Here is a 14,260-nt window from a genome sequence, read left to right on the forward strand (position 1 = left end):
AACAGCAATAATGATTAAACACTTAACCACAGATGTGAAATGGTGCTACACATTTCACATGCAATATCACTGTTACTCATCAAGGTATCTTTCTAAATAGATTTTTCTAAAAGCTAATTTTAAAAAAAGGTCAAGTCATGATTTTCATACACATATAAAAATGAACCTGTTTTTAAGCTTTTAACACATTAATGAGGAAACTGCTGAGATGTTACAACCAATTCAGAGGAGAATCCAAGAAGCAAACACATTTGTAGATTAGGAACACAGAAAGGAATGTGCAAAAGAAGGGAAAGCTGGTTTTTCCATGGCAGCAGTGGAGATAGGAGGCTTGGCCCCACGCAAGTCAAAATCCATGCAGCATTTCTAGAGACATACATTGTTTTTTTTATTGCTACCCATTATCTACAACTTGAGGAATTGTAAAATAGCTCCCACCAATCAGAATCAAATAACTTGGAAGCATTTGTTATGGACAATACATATTTTCCAATGAAAGACAAAATCTCCCCTACATTTTAGAGACAAATAAGAAATAACTTTTCAGAGGCGCCTGGGTGGCTCAGTCAGTTAAGCGTGTACCTTTGGCTCTGGTCATGATCCCGAGGTCCGGGGAGCCCCACGTTTGGCTCCCTGCTCAGGAAGGGAGCCTGCTTCTCCTTCTCCCTCTGCTGCTCCCCCTGCTTGTGCTTGCACACACTCTCTCTCTGTCAAATAAATAAAATCTTAAAAAAAAAAGTAATAACTTTTCAAATAGTTTGCCACTGGACATCAAGGTAGAAGGAAATATATTCCACACATCTTATCAATAACTTTTGGATGATTAGGAAAGTGGGTATCATGATTCAGTAGGCTGTACTGATATTGAAATTCTTTCATTGTATATACATTTCTTAGTGAGAAAATATAATTTCTGATGACAGCATTTAAAGCGATGCAATGAATTGCACCTAGTATCTAAACTACAAATCTCTGTATCACAAAAATCTCAAACCAAATTAAAAAAAAATAGTCACACAAGTTTTTGTAAGAACAGGATGTTGTTTCAACTGTTAAAATAATATATAACACATTATTTATTTCATATATAAAACACACACACACACAAAACTAAAACATTTTAGCTAAACTGATCCTATCACTCCTGACTTAAAAAATTCAGTAGTTGGGGGATGAGGGGGTGCATGCCTGGGTGGCTCAGTTGGTTAAGTATCTGCCTTTGGCTCAGGTCATGATTGGGGTTCTGGGATCGAGTTCTGCATGGGGGGGGTCCCTGCTCAGTGGGGAGTCTGCTTCTCCCTCTCCTTCTGCCCCTCCCCCTGCTTGGGTTCTCTCTCTCTCTCTCTTGCTCTCAAATGAATAAATAAAATCTTTAAAAAAATTTCAGTAGTGAGGCACCAGGCGGGCTCATTCTGTTAAGCGCCTGACTCTTGGTTTTGGCTTGGGGCATGATCTCAGGGTTGTGAGATTGAGCTCCACGTGAGGATCTTGTTCAGCACAAAGTCTGCTTGAGATTCTCTATCCTCTCCCTCTGCCCCTCCCCCCACTCATGCACACACTCTTCAAATAAATAAATAAATAAATAAAATCTTAAAAAATAAATTCGGTAGTGCTCCCTGCTTTCTGCCACTTTCCTGCTTCTCTCACGGCCCCTCATCTCTCTTTTGTGAAGTCAACACAAGCTTTCCCTCTGTGAAATCTTCCATGACTGCTCCAAGGTCTTTGAGTATCACTCCTCTCTCTGTAATCAGGAGCCCTTCTTGTCATTCAGCAATGAAACAAATATTTGTCATGTTGTATGACCCATGCATCAACTAATTGTTCCTCCTTGCATTTAAATCATTGTTTGCTAGAAACCCATGTGTGCATTATGTACCTCTTTGAAATGTTGGATTTAGGCACAGTTCCTTGATCAAGGGAAAGGTCTTAAATGTTGGTGATGATAATGCATTTGATATTCAGATTTTTTTTTTAATTAAGGAAACATGCAGCACTGTTATTAGGCCTGATGAAATTAGTTTCAGGATAGTCCTAAAAAGTGACCCCTCTTCAACTCATGCTTTATTTAGAAATGTCAGGTAATATTTTTCAGACAGGAACTAATGTTCCATATTATCTTGTTAGTGTTCACCATTTATTCATAGTCTGCTTCCCTGACAGATTAAAAACTCAGTTATTAGCTGTCTGAAAGTGGATCAGTCCCTGTAAATAAACTGATGAATCAATGTTAAACAAAAATAACAATGATAGCTAACAATTTACACATGAACATTATTACTCACCCCAAGGCTAAGATATGGGAGAATCTATAAGGAAAAACACATTATGAATGAAACAAAAAGTATCTAGAAAAATAGTTGGACTGTATAAAGTAGGTCATAATTATTCATTCTTCTTTATACCTTGATAAGTCATCTTTCTATCACTTCTGTATATATTTATATCTACTTCTGTACATACAACTGAGGCCAAGGATTTACAATAAGATTACTTTTCCACGTAGACAGTACTAACAAACATTTTTCATTCTCTAATTCTACTAATTCTACTTCAATTCCATTTTTTTTGCATTTTTCTACATTACTAGAGAGAGTACATATATTTTTTCTAAATATTTTATTTATTTGTCAGAGAGAGAAAGCACAAGCAGGGGGAGGGGCAGGCAGAGGGAGAAGTAGGCTCCCCGCTGAGCAAGGAGCCTGACAGGGACTCGATTCCAGGACCTTGGTATCATGACCTGAGCCAAAGGCTGATGCTTAACTGACTGAGTCACCCAGGCATCCTAGATAGAGTACATATCATTCCTATTATAATCAGATATGAGTCTCCATTCTTCTAAGTGTTTATAAGAGCAAGACTACCTCTTCCTGCTTTACTCATTAATGGATTCATATTTCCAAAAACAAAATTTCTGAACCCCTTACTTGACTCAGTCACAACTCAATCTTTTTAAAGTGAAGAAACATTTGCACCCAAAGATAGGATCTCATTTTTTAAATTGTGGCAGAATGCAGAAAGGGTCTCAGAATTCTCATGATTTTCAGTTGTCACCGGTGGACATAAAGATTATTTCCTTCTGCACTGGGCATTCTTCTAGCCAATACCTCCAGGGTACAACAGAAGAAGTAATAGAGATATTACTAGAAAACTAAAACATAATTGGAGAAAATCTAAACTATAGTTGTTTGGGAAATGAGAGGCAGAGAAGAATTCAAAATAACTAAGTGAAGCTTTATAAATCACTTAACTTACAATTTTAATTTCAGGATCATAATAGCCTTATTCATAGTAAAGCAAAAGCCTGATCCAGAGAGCTGAGAAATTGGACTTCATAATGAGGTTTGGTTATTTTTTAGTGGATTGGACCCTGCCTTTCATTAGTTAAATGAGTTAAGCTTCAGTTTGTTTAACATGAAATTAATGTCCTTCTCTGTAGTTTGCCAGGGACGGTGAACCAGAGTTAAAAATTTATATTTCTTAAAAACACACAAAGTCCCACAAACAGTTTTTTAAATGAAAGAATGAATTTGGCAAGACAGAAACATATGTAACCTCTTGATATGAAAGTGTTAAGGATATTTTTAAAAATGTCTAACTACATCACAGTAGCTTAGGCTCTGAAATTATCTGGCTCATTAAAAAATTAAGTCTTTTTAATGGAAGCCCAAGACCAACCAAATAGTCTTTCTTTTGTGTATCTTTATTCATTCATCTGGCATAAAATTAAGAACAAAAGAAACTTCTTTGATTAATGACCTCTGCTAATCATTTGAGTAGAACACACGAAGACATTTTTTAAATTTTATTTCACTAACAAATTAAGTTTGTGTTAATCATAAGTGTCACTCACATGCAAATTATGCATAAATATTCAGGGTGATCTATATTTTATCAGTAGTAACAGAAAGCTTGCCAGTCAGTGTGGTTTTAAACAAGCAATTAGTGCATAAGTTATTAAACATTTTAAACAAATGGGCTGAATCAAACCCAAATTAGGAGAGTTCAAAGAAATTTCACAGCATCTTGATTGCACAGGTGTTTGAACTGCTGAGAATTTCTGCATCCATAAAAGATAAAATATGTTAGTTTTACATATGTTATAATCCTTTTTTCAACCCTAGTCTCTTCGTAATCATTTTTGAAGACTGTTATCGTTACTGAAGTCTTTGCTGTCATCCCTTTTCTGATGTTCGTGGCTTCTAGGAATTCAGGTAAATAAGGAAATCCCAAGGGGGTTCAACTTCTGAACCAGAAGGTATAAAGCAGGGTTCTTCAGACCTTCCAATTAAACCAAGGTTATTTCTCTCAGCTGAACCTGTAGGACTCAAGGGAGGCTGGAGTTTGTTGAATGGTAGTACTGTATCAAAATCTCACAATCTGAGGTTTTATTTATAGTTTCCTTTAAAAAAAAAAAACTCGATTCAAGACATCAGCTTCTTGTAATTCTTTGGTAACTCTTATTTTTAAGAAGTTGCTCATCTACTAAGAAAGGACCAACAAGATGATGACTAGGGCTGAGAAATAACTAATTGAATCAGTTCCTCTAATAGTTGTGGTAATCATATAATTTATTACTCGAAAATGGGACAGTTTTGGGAAAAATTACTGACAAAATACAAGAACTCACTGCAGTGTGTGTATTAGTTGGCGAGAGGATGAAACCAAGACAATGTGGGCCAGAAGCAAACAAATAATTCAGAATAAACAACAAGAATGATGAGAAGGAAAAGATCTAGGAATAGGACCAAGAAACTGCACTTATCATTATTGGCATATTGCTTTAATAATATTCTGGTGAAGAACTAACAAAAAGTAAAGCAAGTTGCAGCTGTGGCTATATATTGTATGGGATTTGCTCCATTACATTAGTAATCACTCTCATTTATGATATATATGCTTCCAGTTCATAATTTACTCACTTTGTCGTCAAAACCACCTTGTGGGGTAGGTATTAATATCTCTATTTCAGAGCCTACAGGGTTTAAGCAACTTCCCCAGAATCATATGCAGATATCTGTCCACCTCAAAGCCTATATGGTTATTCTCTGTATTTGTTTTTAATGCAATTGATGTTCTTATCAAATCCCAAGTGAAAGATGTCTAGATATTGATAAAGAGAGGCACCAAAACAAGGTATGTGCAACCTTATCATTGCTTGTCCAGTAACCAAAAATCAAATGAGGCCAAGCAAATGTTCTGTGTGTGTGTGTGTGTGTGTGTGTGTGTGTGTGTGTGTGTGTGGTGGAAACTAACAAGAAGAAAGTAAGCCACATAGGAAGGAAGGTAGGAAAGAAGTACCCAATATGTCAGAAAATGTCAAATGAATAGAGAAATCTTTGAAAAAGGAAACAATATTGAAAAATTTTGAAAAGAATATTGAAGAAGAGAAAAATAGTTGATGTCTCTTAACATGGCTTATAGCCATAAAGGAAAGAGAAATGTTTTTTAGATAACACTTTTTAGAGTTTGTCCAAGAAAAAAGAAATCATGAAACAGATTAATTTAGGCTAACTTCTCTCTCCTCCCACTAAAGAATCATTTGAAGTTGCTCTCGTTTTTTTAAATTTTAATAGGTAGTAATAATTCAATAACCAAAGGACTATTGTGAAAATAATATTACATTAATACAATAAAACTTAAAATAGATGTCTGATATATAATGGATATTTAATAGTTAATAATTTGTCAAACCTTAATTCAGAACTGCAAGAGCTATGTGGGAAATGCAAATGACTTCTCACACAGCCACATTTTCCTAGGGAATCTGACTTGACTAAAGCCCTAAAAGAGGAGACTTCAATACTAAATCTGTCTCCATGCCCAGCCAGGGCTCAGCAGCTATGTCCCCCTGATTTAAATTGAATTAATTAGATTACCTGTTCAAAATTTGAAGCAAGGCTTGAAAATACATCAGTTAACTATGAAGTGTTGAACTGAAAGATCACTGAATCTTGGGGACTCAGCTTACCGCTTTGGGTTGGCTATGATGAAGTATGAGAGAGGAGAAGCCTGAATATGAAAACAAAAGAAAACAGCAGAGAATATAAAGGAGCAAAGATGTTGGAAGGAAGAAAAGAGTCAAAGAGAGCGACCCAGTTGCTGTAAAGTCTAGCTGTATTTCCTTCATTTGGATTCCTTACCACTCTGCTACATTTACATAATAACCCCCCATGCCTTTCTATTGAGTTTCTCTCAGTGGGTTTCAGCTCTTTACAACCAAATTGTCCTTGACTAAGGCAGGTTAGGGCCTTAAAATTAAATAAAACTACTACGACTACCAATAAGTTTCCAGCTGCTACTTTTATTCTTTCCCAAGAATCAAGCAGCTTCTTTACCTCTGATAGATAAATGGTTTGTGAAGATGCCCAAGCCATGGTATATAAGATAAGAAACCGAGTTACATCGTTAGCATCAAATAGAATCATTTCAACTTGGAAAAGGAAAAAAAAAAAAACCCAAACAAACAAACAGACTAGTAAATGAGAAATGGATCCTAAGCCTCTGTATATGTAACTCAAATGTCTGAGTGGTCTTTAATTACAAAGGAGAACACTGATGATCAAATTTCTATCTCATAAGGTTTAAAGTTCCAGAGGGTGGAGGTGGTCTGATTACCCAGTCATGCATCCAGTGTGCGGACCTCTTATATGTTTAAGCTGTAACTTAGAAAACCAAAGTTTGTGTTGTTTGTTTTGGTTTTAGATGAGTGACAGTAGAACACAACATGATCACTTGTGGGTATGGTGTGGACTGAGATGAAGAGAAAGATACTAGGTGTATAACTGTATTGATCTATGCATGTCCAATAGTAGTTGAAAGCTCATGTGAGAAAATGCCCAGGTATCAGTTTATTTCTAATTGTGGCCACTATGTTTTAAATTACAATAGATTCACTGATATTTTGTACCCCTAGGCTATTCTGTAACTCCATTATACTATTCCTTTTTTTTTTTTTACTAGCACACCTGATGAACCCATTTCTCCTCTCAAAGACCTAGCTTTGACTATCTTAGAAACTTACACACGCCTGTTGAATTCTGCAGGTGCTGTTGTTAAAAAAAATTACATTTCATGAGCAAGATTATTTTAGGTGCCATCCAAACTAAATCATGGTATAAATCAGACTATGAAATGTAGACAATTCAGAGCAAAATGATTAAATTTTCTGAATCTAGTCACCTATACCACTGCTTCTTTATGACCCTTTTACAGAGAACTTTCAACATTGGACAGGAAACAATAGGCCTTGATGTGACCAGACCCTGCTCCCAGTCATGGGTAATAGATTGCTAGCCAAGGATGGTTTCCTGATCTAAGCTGTATCCATCATATTTTCCCTCCTGGGAATTAGAATTTAGAATGTAGACTCCAGTTTATCGGTATTGAGCTGGAGGTTAGCAGAGAAGGGTGGACATAAGAAAGAAAATAAAATTTTGAACAAACCTTAGAGGTAACAAACCTTAGAAAACAGAAGACAGTGCATTCATTTTGATGTTTCCAATTTCTGGTTCTAGTCTCTTTTAGGGCCATGTAGTACTTCCTGAATTTAAGTTTCTAACCTTTTGTGAAATTTCTAGTGTATTTTCTTTCTTTCTTTTTTTTTTTTTTAAGATTTTATTTATTTATTTGACAGAGAGAGAGAGAAACCACAAGCAGAGGGAGCAGCAGAGGGAGAGGGAGAAGCAAACTCCTCACTGAGCAGGGAGCCTGATGTGGGACTCAACCCAGGACCCTGGGACCAGGACCTGAGCCAAAGGCAGATGCTTAACTGACTGAACCACCCAGGCGTCCCTCTAGTGTATTTTCTTATTTAAAACTAGCACAGAGAGGATTTTTTTTTCTCCATCAAAATCGTTCTCAGTTAGGGTACACAAGAATTGTGTAGTCTGATACTTTTGTTTCTTCAGTTGTGTAGAAAAGTATCCTTAGCACAATCTAAACTGTATTAGGAATTGAATACATATTAATTAATTGATATTTGCTTTTCCAATGTCTGTGTTTCAAGGTTTTATTCAAGCTATTTTTCAAAAAAAAAAAAAGTCAAGTAAAAAAGTGCACATTATCCACCAAGTTAGAATTACTTTTCCCTTTGTCCATAGTTTTTTTGTACCACCATTCAGGCACTGATATCAACCATTGTATTCACCTTTACATTCCTCTGAGGCAAAGCAGAGTGCCTTGTGCAGCCCCTCTCAGAGAGAAGATACCATGTGGATATTTGTTTAATTTAAAGATGAAAGAAGAAAAGCAAAGGGAATCAATTTATTTAGAATAATAATACCACAACAAAAAATAACTCTCATGAAGTATGTAAAAAACCTGTGCCAACTTATAGTGCAGTGGCAACATCACTCTCAACCCAAGTCTACATAAAATGTAAGAATAACAAAGGACTTACCAATCAGAAGAGAGAAAAAATTAATTTGCTTAATTCTCAAAATAGATAGGAGCTAATTTTATCTCTCCAAGAAATATAGTGTCTGTTATTACCTAAATTGTTTGCATTAGAGATTTAATATATCTCTGGAATTAAGTACAAAAAAAAGAGGAATAATAGAATTAATTACCTATCAGCAAAAATGGCACATGCTTTGAGACCAATACTATCCCACTAGCTGTATGTACCATGTGTAACCTAATTATTCTTAATAAATATAAGAGCTATCCCATACAATACTTTGGAGGGGCTACCTAGCATACTGCCTCCTGAACAGAAATCATAACTCAAAAAAATGTTATCGCTCTTCTGATATTTTCTTGTAAAATTATTATTCCTAGGGGCACCTGGGTGGCTCAGCCGGTTAAGCATCTGGCTTTGGCTCAGGTCGTGATCCCAGGGCCCTGGCACTGAGCCCCAAATCAGGCTCCCTGCTCCACAGGGAGCCTTCTTCTCCCTCTCCCTCTGCCTGCCACTCCCCCTGCTTGTGCTCTCTCTCTCAAATAAACAAAATCATACAAAAATTATTATTCCTAAACAATTTTAAACATAGCATGTTTTGTTAACATTTTACTCCCCTCTCAAGTAAACCACCAGTAAATGTAATTTGTTCTTAGTATTTTTTTCAGTTTATCATTTGGAAGATGGAATTCTAATGTCAATTGAGAATCTACTGCTCTCATATGTACTCATACTTATGTTGTGACCAATAAAAGAACTACCACATCACTTCTCTCTCTCTCTCTCTCATGCATGCATACCCACATACACATTCTCACAAAATTAAGAAAACTGCAGTAAGAACAGCGTCCATGAAGTGCCTGGCTTCATGCAGAGTATTGGTTGTACTGGTTGTAGGGGAAGTAAGTTTTGAGAAAGATGCATTTAAGTCTATAATTCTAGAAGCTCACACTGTCTACTCATGGTCACTATACAAGGGAAAATTTGGCTCAAAAATTTTTTCAAGATCAACATGGTATCTAATACATGGCAGTGTTTCATCAAGTGAATAAATATTTTTGCATACTGTATAAGTGATTTTCTGGATAAATGAATGACATTGAATAAATGAATGACTATATATATGAAGAGATAAGTTAGCTCTACTACCCACTTGATGCTAAAATGTACATTCATCAAGAGTACTGGTAGAGTATATAAAGCTCATGTTTAGTGGTGTACATGAATGGTCATTAGCAAGAAGATTTTAGTGAGAGCAAATTTAGTCAAATTTAGTCTGAGCAAAATAAGCAAAACATATAAAAAAATTGTATAAAAGGGCAAATATTTTAATGGGAAAATCAAAATTAGAGTATTTTAAAGAAGAATTTAGACTTCACAAAATGAACTCTGTGGAAGAGTTTATCTAGGTTGCTATTAAGCAAATGTGGTTTACTGAATTTGTTTTCCCTATATGAAATATGTAGCATTTTCATATTCTCAAACATAAGAATATTGGCAGGCTTATTTCAAGTTATTAAATGTCAGAAAAGTGTCCATGACCGACATGAGAAAACAGGCTCTTCATGCTTTTCAACACTCAAAACATATTCAAATTTAAAAATCCAATAATTTAATTGCAATAACAAACTCAGTGATGTGTGTTTATCTTGCTTTTACACACAGGGATTTACTAGAAATCACCTTATGGAAAAGTAGTTCTATGTGCTAAAGCCCAAATTCAGTGGAGCACTACACATAAAAGTTATTAAAATCAAATGGTTCTTTTAAACTTTAAATTTAAACCTGGAGAGCTAGATAATCCAAAAGGAAATTAAAGGAAATGTCCTTCTGGGAAATAGTCAAACTGCATGCAGTTGGAGAAAAAAATGTTAAGTGATTGGACACCTGCCTCCAAACAGAAGGAAATCCCAATTTCAGTATAAGGAATTATATTTATTCCTGTGCATTGGAACTGCACAAATAAATTTATTTTTTAAAATTAATTTAAAAGGCTTATATAATGTACTTAACTGAAAGAGAAATTAATTTTCCTTATGTTCTGTATTTGTACCTTACTAATGTCAACTTTTAGCAGAAAACAATTCTCAGTACTAACAATTCTTAAATGTGATTCCAGTTTCTTACAGTGACAAATAGGAATATTACAAAATGCCTTATCACACTGAACAAGTCCTCAAGAGGTTTGTAGTCTTTAACTTATAGTTTCCATAATTTATTTTCTGTAGGCTTATCTCTTTAGCAATTAACAATGAATAGATCACAGAATGTAACTTAACATGTTACTCTTTCATATATTAAAATTGTATTTTTGCCTATCTACCTATTCATCTATGTATGTATACCTACACATACACATTTATGGAGCATTCAACATTTGAAGCAGGCTTGGAATATTTTAAAAATATGATAATATGCTATGCCACTAAGGAAACCACCACCAATTCTTAAAAAAGGCCATTCCCAAACCATAAGTATTAATATTATATATTAAGTAAACAAAATCACAAAAGTTGAGTGTTAAATTTTCATGTACCTAAATGCATTTTAAAAATAGATTAAACCCTTGAATATGCACTAAACTGGGAGCATCAAAAGTTACAGAATTTATCTAAATGATTAAGACCTTGGTCTTTATTCAACATAATAAATTAGATTATTGAGTATTAAATTTTGAAAAAAATGTTTGATTTATATATGTGATATATAAATAGTATGTAATTTATAAGCAAAATACTTATCTTAAAAACTAAGTGTACAATTGAGTAAATTAGAAATAATTATATACAATTATATATTTTACATACTTAATGTATTACATTTGAATTATATATAACATGGTCATTTATACATTGATTATGAATAAAATACTAAATATTAAAATTAATTAAAACAAATGCAGCAGAGTAACTCATGGTAATTAGGTTTGGTAAATGGAAGCATAAACTAATTCTTTTGAAAAAATTCAACAGTATATTCAAAGCCCTCACAAATATAATTAATTTAAAAGAAAATACATTTTAAAATTTTGAAATAAAACTTAGAATGAAGTATGCATGGATAATTTTAGAAAGTACTATATAAAACTTTTCCAAGATAAACTTCAAAATCAGTAAAATGGTTCTTTTTCTGTATAAGGTATAAGTTGCCAAAATTACCTAAGTAAAATGAACATTCCAAATACGTAGAAATACTTCAAAAATTTATCAGGAAATTATCTTCTCTTGCCCTGAATAATGAGGATTCATGAAGTTTTAAGAAACTATTTTTCTTAAGCAGACAATTAATTCTCATGCTATATATACTTGTTTGTACATATAAACATTAAAAACTGTTAAATTCAGGTTACAAGGCTTACTTAGCTTTTTAAAACACTTGAGCAAACAAGAGTGGCAAAGAAAATTTGAAAAGCAAGGCTTTTGTTCAGGAGGAAAAGGAGGACAAACACTACCAGGTATCTAAATATATGTATGAGGAAGAATCATGAAAGTATGATACCAGTGAAAGTGTCTACAGTATTACAATAGCAGAAATGAATGAACAAACAAAAAGCAGAATCAGACCTATAAATACAGAGAACAAACTGATGGTTGCCAGTAGCACGGGAGGGTGTTTAGGCGAAACGGGTGAAGGGCAGAGGGAGGTGCATAAGCCTCCAGTTACGGAATGAGTAAGTCACAGGAATAAAAGGCACATTAAGGAATACAGTCAATTGTATTATAATAGTGATGTAACTTGTGGTAAGTCAAATCACTAAGTGACTAAAGTAATATTGTGTGTCAACTATACTCAAATTTTTAAAATCAATTAATTAATGGATTAAATTTTAAAAAGAACCACATGCTGAAGTAGACCTCACTAATTTTAATAATTTAGGAAAGGATATATGACCTTACAAACTGTTCTGGTAGCAAGTACTTCTTTGCCCTAGCTCTCATGAAAAAAGTTATCATTTGAGATTTCCACTTTATACAAAAGTAAACTCTAGAGAGGTTAAAACGTAAGATTTTTTTAAAAAAAACCTGTGAAACTTCCAAATAAAATATAATTTAACATTTTGTCATATCATGGGATAGGTGAGGACTCTCTATACGTCAGAGTGATGGAAGAAATCACGGAGGAAACGATATATTGTTTTGAACATAGTTCTCTTAAATCTCCTTGCATCAGAGACACCCACTTAAAAAAAATAAACAGAATCACAGGACAAACTAAAAAAATGAAATATATTTACAAAATTATTGTCAAGAAATAAAAATCCTTAAAAAATGTATAGCTCATATGAGTTAATAAGCATAACAATGAGTCCAAATATAGGCTGAACAGGGCCTCATATTTAATTTATTTAAAGGTCAGATAAATATATAAAAATATAAATAAAATATGTGAAACATGTAAATATAAGAAACATAAAGTCTAATCTCATTAATAATTTAAAAAATTCAAATCTAATCAGCAAAGAAAATCCATTTTCATCTAATAAATGACTGAAGTCTGTTGAAATGCACCATCCAGCACTGACTGAGCATAACTCTTCTTGGCAACAATATAGGCTCTACTCTTGCCATAAACTGAATGTGTCTCCCCAAAGTTCAGATGTTGCAACCTGATCCTCAATGTGATTGCATTTGGAGTCTCTCCTAAAGAAATTAACAAACTATGGTATACTAGCCTAACAAGTATGTTGTCACTGATAGAGTCAAGATATAAAATGTCTATCACCACAAGGATCCCTTAATACAATAATATTATATTAATATTATATTAATATTAATGTATATTATTAATATAATTAATATTAATAATATAACTCCTCTCCCATCCTGGCCCCCTTTTAAACCCCTGCAACCACTAATCTGTTCTCCACTTCTCTCTCTATATATATATATTTCTTTTAAATTTAAAAAATGTTATATAAACAGACTCATACAGTATATATTCATTTGAGATTGTTTTTTGTTTTTTGTTTTGTTTTATATGTTCTATTCCCCATAATTCTCTGGAGATTCATCCAGGTCACACCAGTCTTTTGCTGTAGTTCCACAGATCCCTGAGGCTCTGTTCATAATTTTTTAAGTCTATTTTTTCTCTGTTGTTCATATTAGGTAATTTCTATTTTTCTATATCTTCCAGTTCATTCATTCTTTCATCTTCTTCTTCATTGCACTATTGAGCCTATACATTGAGTTTTTAATTTGAGTTATTTTTCTAAAATTTTTATTTGTTCATTATGTTTTTATTTTCTGTTTTTTATTATTATTATTTTATTGTTTTTAATTATTGTTTATTTGTTTATTATGTTTTCACTTGTTCCTAATGCTCACTGAAGCATTTTTTTTTAATAGTGGCTGCTTTAAAATCATTGTTAAATAACGCTTACATTTCTTGCCGTCCCAGCGTTGACATCTATTGATTGTCCTTTTCCATTCACTTTGAGATCTTCCTGGTTCTTTGTATACCAAGTGATTTTCTACTGGAACTCAGATTTTTTTCAAGTATTATGTTATCACACTCTGGGGCTTATTAAACCTGTTTTAGTTGCCTTCCTCTGACTCCTGTCTACTGGAAGGGGTAAGGGTGCTCTGCCCTGTTGCTGTTGGGCAGCATAGAAGCCCAGGATCTCCACTCAGACTCCATTCACACCCAAGGCAGAGACTCCTATTACTGCTGGACAGAGGTAGAGTTCTGACTCCCCACTAACCTCCTTTTATACTTCCATGGCTGGAGGAGTTGGAGTGCTTCAGTACTACTCCTCACGTGGCCTCTACTGAAACCGTAGAAGAGTGGCCTCACTACATCTGGGTGGTGGTGATAGTCCTGACTCTCCACTAGTCTTCTGTGATACCACCTCAGTGAGTAGGA

At 34.1% G+C, this 14,260-nt stretch overlaps 1 pseudogene; it reads left to right on the forward strand.

Annotated features, from left to right (window-relative positions):
* The window catches only part of LOC114219945 (pre-mRNA-splicing factor ISY1 homolog pseudogene), a 169,043-nt pseudogene that overhangs the window by 29,030 nt on the left and 125,753 nt on the right, over positions 1–14,260 (forward strand).

The sequence above is a fragment of the Eumetopias jubatus genome, unplaced genomic scaffold (genome assembly GCF_037043125.1).
Source record: "Eumetopias jubatus isolate StellerSeaLion01/CBP00866 unplaced genomic scaffold, mEumJub1_p1.0 scaffold_14, whole genome shotgun sequence".
In the NCBI taxonomy this organism is placed as follows: domain Eukaryota; kingdom Metazoa; phylum Chordata; class Mammalia; order Carnivora; family Otariidae; genus Eumetopias; species Eumetopias jubatus.